The following is a 7,309-nucleotide window of genomic DNA, read 5'->3' as shown; positions in this document are numbered from 1 at the left end:
TCGTGTCTTACGGGAGGGAGCTACATTTATAATTATGGCATAGCTCTCCACCCAATTAGGCTAATTAAGTAATGATTTAAAAAAAAAAAAAACACACACAAATGCTTGATCATGGCCCCGCCCAGCCCGGCCCGGCCCGGCCCGGCCCGAAGATAGTGGCAGGAAATATCGGCCCGACCTGGCCCACGGGTCGGGTCAGGTCGGGTCTGGGCTCGGGCTCGGGCAGAGAATCTAAACTCTACCCTGAATTGGATAAATGGTTTCAGAAAACAGATGAATATATGAATTGCTTGAGCCCTGAGTATTTTCATAAATCTGTTTTCTTCACCAACCAAAGCCATGTGTAACTTTTCAACTGGGTGCTTAGAAGTATTACTGAGAGTGCAATTAAAAACATCGACTAAATAATCGAGAGGGGGAATTCCTGTCGTCACCTTAATGAAGGAGGGATTTGGGGAGCTTGACAGTAAAATTTAGGACTTTAATAGGCTTCGTGGGGCAGCTACAGATTCAAAAATGTTCCTGCGTTATCCGGGATGTGATTTTAATTTCAAAACAGTGGGAGTGAAACGAAATTTCAGTGGGAAGATTGGCTGTCAGTCATCTCCTGCTAATGATCAGGCGCATAATTAAAAACTTGTCAAACTGCTGCTTAGAGAATTTTTCTCTTGCCTCTCTGCTCTCGGCCAGCATCTGTGAGAGTATGGGCCCCCCCTTTGTGGCAGGATGTCATTGCATGTCTCCCTCCTGTAACTCCCCCCCCAGTCCATAAACATGTATCACTCATGATTGACAGGTTGACTTCAATGGGGGCGGAGTCACAGGTCTACATATCCGAGTGCAAAGAGAATTATAGGCTGAAATAAGATAACTTGTATAACATGTAGGTCTTGGGCACATGAGCTACATTTATGGACCTCTTAGAATAAAATTGCCCCAATATCATTGACAGTAGATCTTTTTGAAAGAATTTTATGAGATCATGGCAGGTCATGATTGGTTTGGAGGGGCAAAACGGGGATTGTACGAGTTCACAGGCATTGCGAGTAAGGAGGGATGTGATTTATTTTCAAGATTGTTTGAGTTGAGATTTTAAGTGCTTCAAGGAAACAACAGCTACTAGCAATGTTTGGAGACGCTTGAAGCCTTCAGCCAGCAGCACCCTGGTTATAGGCCAAAAAGGTCATTATGTCTTGGTGTGTGGGCCAAAGTGAAACTTACATTAAGATCATCAAGTTTAATCTGGCAAAATAATTAGCTCACAGGGGACACCTCGGAGCCTGTGAGCCAATTTTGCAAGGTGATTTGATTGTCAGAGTAAGGAAGCGGGTCTTAATATGGATTAAGCAGTTCTGACAGATTTCAGTAGGGGAAAAAGATAGTATTCATTTATTATGTCATCAGTTAATAAAGGAGAAATGTTGAAAGATGCCATTTTTATGTTTGTATTTGGTTGTCTCAAGATGAAGATCTTTACAGCTGGCTGATCTTTCTGCAAAGCATGGTGAATCTTTCTGGGGGGGGGGGGTTCTAATGCTGTTGGACAAGCCTGGAACATGTAATACATTTCAATCCCTCATGCATAACATCAAGGCTTTTCTTTGGTACATTGTTTTTTATTTTAGCCATTTTCATATGATCTGCAGGCAGTATTAATATTATTGCTGTATCCGTACTGATAGGTGTGAGAGTTTTATGGGGCCTGGCAGTGTGATGGCATCACAGAGCCTTCAGTTAGGTCCTTAACCTTAATTTCTCCTGGAACCCTTGTATGTTGCTTTGTACAAAGCATTTCAGAAATACGTAATTACAGATTTACTGTAAAGATGAACACCTTCTAATTTTGACACAAGCATCTGTAATAAACTTTTTCTATCCTAAATTTCCCAATCTACATATCTTTATTACATTTTGACATGAGAATTTTGAAGACCTTTCATGTTTGAAACTACTTCAGAGTGCATACAGTTGTATCATCCCATCCAAAGCCATTTAGCATCTGTTGTGACTTTGTGATCTGCACCCGGATCTTGCCCATCTGCGGCGGTGTGACCTCTGTGCCATGGCATTCTCATAAAGGGCACCTCCCCGGCAGCCTCTCAGCATTCATACAGAGGATGCCATGACACACTGGGTTTTGAAGCTCAGAGTCAATACATTGGCAAGCTGGAAACATACCTTTGATCTTCTGTTTTGTTAGCTGCTAGTGGTTGCTCTGATTTTCAATAAATTTACTTGACTGTTTCAATATGCTGAACTGTTATTAAAGTAATAAAAACAGCCCCAGGGCCTGTCTCAATATGTCAATATCCAAATCAATCTGTCTTGCTCTCCAGTACAGTGTTGTGGTGCGGCTTGAAGGCACTCTGGATGACAGGACACATACGCAGCAATGCACTCTGATTATAATTTAAAAACACAGATTCACCTAAGTGTAAGTATATGGACTACAAGAAAAGACAGTAGTTCCTGGAGGAAAAGCAGACTGGAGACAGGATTCAAATTCCCAGTGCTGGCACATTAAACCAGCCTCAGCATACAATACTGCAGAAGCCTTAGGCAGCCAAAGAAAATGATGCTTAAATGATCTTCATGTTGGTGTAGAACTATGATAGTATGCCTGTCAAAGTTTGGTAGCTTAGCCATTTGAAAACCTTAGTTTAAATCAACCCTGTATTTTCTGCAATCATTCACACACCCACGTGTTTCTTAACTCAATCACTAGCACACCTTGTGTAGCTAATCAATAAAAAAGTGACTTTTAAAAACTACTTTAATTAATAAATGAATTGAGCTGCTGGTGAAATTTAAGAAATGCATGTAATGGCTGGGGTGCCCCTGAGCAGAGGTTTGGGAAGTGAAGCGCTGCTCATCCAGTAAATTTATCAGTAAATAGATATCAGTAAATTTCTGGAGAACAGAAATAGTTTTTATTGTGTTATTCTTAATTTGCGTATGTTATAATGTTAAACTGTGTTTTTTTGCTCCGAGCAAAAATGCACTACCTAGATAAATAGCTTTAAACATTTCTTTTGACTGCCTAAGACTTTGGCACAGTACTGTATATCTACATGCTCTTTCTCTCTTTATGTGTGTGTGTGTGTGTGTGCATGTATCTGTGGTGTGTGTGTGTATATCTACATGCTCTTTCTCTCCTTATGTGTGTGTGTGTGTGTGTGCATGTATCTGTGGTCAGGGATGGGCAGTATTTTAGATAAATGTATTTAAAATACGTATTTGAAATACAAAATACTATTTTGTATTTTGTATTGTAAAGCCTTTGGGAAAAATCTAACGTAATTTGTATTTAAATACATTTAAGATGAGTATTTTGTATTTTCAAAATACATAAAATACTTTGTGCCAATCAACCTCTTTATCTGGGTGCTGATTTGGTTCAGACACACCCCTCCCCCAACCTTAACACTCATGCACGTGAGCTGCCTGCAGCAGAGTCAGCATTGGATCAGCGACTTTTCTCAGTTTTCTGCATTAAGGTAAGGGTGTCATCCTGATCAATTCCGTGTTGATTAAAGTTAAAATGGTGCATCATTCAGATTTGCCTTCAGTAAACATGAAAGAATAAAAAAGCACCGACATGTGTAGGAGGAAAATAGCGTTAGTTGCCTGTTAGCCAATCAGTTTTGATAGTTTTTTTTTTAATCTATCAACTAGCTAGTGAAATGTGTTTAAAACATTACTGCATGTTAGGGCTGGGTGATATGACAGAACTTTATATATCTTAGGTAGCGATGACATAAAGTGTGAATCGATTAAACTTTTCAAAATCGTTTACATAGGCCTAGGTCATTTAGAGCAAATAAATCCTTGCAGTGTTTAGTGGGGCAGCAGGAATTATTGGAACGTTGGGGTGGATGAAGAAGCATGAATGAATGAATAATATAGTGTGATGTACTTGGTTCAGTTGTACTTTGCTGTTTAAAGCGCGAAAGGAGATTCATATTTACACTTCGAATAGATGGATGTCTGAAACACACAGGTACACCATCTTGAGGAGTACACCATCAGTTTTATAATTGACTTTGTGTTATTGAGTTCTTGTTACTGAGTTGAAGTCATGATGGTGATAAAACGTAATAAAAGATGTTTGGGGAAAAAAAAAATAGTTTTGTTTTTCCTACAGGGCAGGGGAAGGGAAGATAATTTCTAATCAGTAGTACACATCTAAATGTTTTTGTTTTGCATTCAGAATATGTCCAGATATATTTCAGCCGCAGGGTTCCCCCTGGAGTTTGATTTCAATTCTTCACTTTTCTTTGTATTTTTGCTTCTATTAATCAAATTCTTCACTTTTTTTCAGCATCCGTTTTTTTAGTCACTCTCTCGCCGCTTCTCAATAAATTAATCATTAAACTCACTGAATATACATCTTCTGACAATCACACTGTGATTGGTCAACTAACGGCATGGGCGAGTCACGAGTCTACTTGATAAGGTTGGGAGAATCGTGAATACTGTGTAAAAATTTGTGTGCTGAAAACATGATGTATAGTACGCATTTCGGAAATAATGTTCTAATTACTATATATATATATATATATATATATATATATGGTAAGCTAATACTTTCCCGGTGTTTCATAGTACCTTTGAGAGGGACATTCTAAAACGCTTAATGTGGTTTAATGTACCAAAATAGCGACCAATAATCACCAAATTTCACACACACACACACCTGGTCTTCATAAAGACTTTCACCTGACAAAAAATCAAAACCGAAATATAAGGAATATGGACTTTATTTTACGTTAAGCGTTTTCCCCTCCATTGACGCCCATTATAAGGAAAAGGCTTAATGTAACTTAAAGTACCAAGACAGCCACCAAAAATCACCAAATTTCTCACATATATATCTGGTCATAAACACTTTCACCTGACAAAAAATCTAAACCGAAATACAAGGAATATGGACTTTATTTTACATTAAGCCTTTTCCTTATAATGGGCGTCAATGGAGGGGAAAACGCTTAACGGAAGTCCATATTCCTTGTATTTCAGTTTTGATTTTTTGTTAGGTGAAAGTCTTTATGACCAGATGTGTGTGTGCGAAATTTGGTGATTATTGGTCGCTATTTTGGTACATTAAACCACATTAAGCGTTTTCACATTAAGTGTTTTAGAATGTCCCCACACCGATCGATAACATTTGCTACTTTTAGAACGGCCCATGCTCATTTGACATGGATGATCGACGATCGTGTGTCCGGGGCGCCGGGCCAGTTTTGATTAGGTGCTACGGGTGCTACGGTTGAAAATTGGGAAAAAATGAAATTCGACTTTTCAAAAATTCAAAATTCGTCATTTGAAAATTGAATTCGCCAGAGTGACGATTTGATGCCGTTTTTCTTCGTCACCATGGGTTCCGTTTTCGTCAATGACGAGAGTGACGAGCGGCAGCGGGAACCCTGCAGCCTAATAGGGATGCCTGCACTTGATGACCAATTTCACATGTATTTTGTGTACTTTAAAAATACAAAATACTGTATTTGTATTTAAATACATTTTTTTACACAGTATTTTGTATTTGTATTTAAATACATTTTTCCACTCAGTATTTTGTATTTTTATTTTAAATATATTTCTATGTATTTATGCCCATCTCTGTCTGTGGTGTGTGTGTATGTATCTGTGGCGTGTGTGTGTATATCTACATGCTCTTTCTCTCCTTATGTGTGTGTGTGTGTGTGTGTATGTGTGCATGTATCTGTGGCGTGTGTGTGTATATCTACATGCTCTTTCTCTCTTTATGTGTGTGTGTGTGTGTGTGTGTGTGTGTGCATGTATCTGTGGCGTGTGTGTGTATATCTACATGCTCTTTCTCTCTTTATGTGTGTGTGTGTGTGTGTGTGTGTGTGCATGTATCTGTGGCGTGTGTGTGTATATCTACATGCTCTTTCTCTCTTTATGTGTGTGTGTGTGTGTGTGTGTGCATGTATCTGTGGCGTGTGTGTGTATATCTACATGCTCTTTCTCTCTTTATGTGTGTGTGTGTGTGCATGTATCTGTGGCGTGTGTGTGTGTATATCTACATGCTCTTTCTCTCCTTATGTGTGTGTGTGTGTGTATGTGTGCATGTATCTGTGGCGTGTGTGTGTGTATATCTACATGCTCTTTCTCTCCTTATGTGTGTGTGTGTGTGTGTGTATGTGTGCATGTATCTGTGGCGTGTGTGTGTGTATATCTACATGCTCTTTCTCTCCTTATGTGTGTGTGTGTGTGTGTGTATGTGTGCATGTATCTGTGGCGTGTGTGTGTATATCTACATGCTCTTTCTCTCCTTATGTGTGTGTGTGTGTGTGCATGTATCTGTGGTGTGTGTGTGTGTATATCTACATGCTCTTTCTCTCCTTATGTGTGTGTGTGTGTGTGCATGTATCTGTGGCGTGTGTGTGTATATCTACATGCTCTTTCTCTCTTTATGTGTGTGTGTGTGTGCATGTATCTGTGGCGTGTGTGTGTGTATATCTACATGCTCTTTCTCTCTTTATGTGTGTGTGTGTCTGTGGCGTGTGTGTGTATATCTTTACAGAAAAACATTACCCCATATTTCCAAGAGTGAAAAGTATAAAAGTTTGTGTTTTATAAGTGCTCTTGAAATGTGGTTAGTAACAATAACAAAGAAAGTAGCATTGAAAGTTACAAGAATTTTAAAAAATATCTCCACTGAGTATTTTCCTGAAAGGCATCGATTTTCACAGCTCTACATGTGGTTGTGATTTGGTCTTAGACAATCCCACAAAAAGTTCATTGACAACGGGCCAGAAATCTAAGAACATAATGGCCTTTCGCCCACATATGATGCCAGTACAGCGCATTTCCACCTTTGCAATTTAGAAAGGCGTTATTTTCTCTAGAATTCTAAGTCGTTCTAGGCATCATGTGACGTGTAAATGATATGTATATATTTCAGGTCAATTTGATTTGACTTGATTTGAAGTTTGATTTGCTCTATTAGAGCATATAGCACATTTTGAAATATTTGAAATGATAGTTCTAAATTATAAAAGAGAAAAGAAATTCAGCCTTCTGGGTACAGATTTATGTCCAGTATCCTAATATAGAATAGAGAATATCGATTCCCTCCCACTAAATAAGAACAATTGATTTTCTAAATAAAGATATAATGAATTATAAAAAAAATAGGTTGGGAAATGTGGTTTGTGTCAAAGGCTAGATTTTTTTCAGCATATTGAAATCCTATATTACTTTGCACTGAAATACAGAATGTTCCAAACATGGTTAAATTTACAAAATGGTAGCTGATAATTTTCCATTTAGAGAAGCAGAC

This window comes from Paramormyrops kingsleyae, chromosome 2 (genome assembly GCF_048594095.1).
Source record: "Paramormyrops kingsleyae isolate MSU_618 chromosome 2, PKINGS_0.4, whole genome shotgun sequence".
In the NCBI taxonomy this organism is placed as follows: Eukaryota; Metazoa; Chordata; class Actinopteri; order Osteoglossiformes; family Mormyridae; genus Paramormyrops; species Paramormyrops kingsleyae.
The sequence above is the reverse complement of the archived record's forward strand: the minus strand, read 5'-3'. Positions refer to the sequence as shown.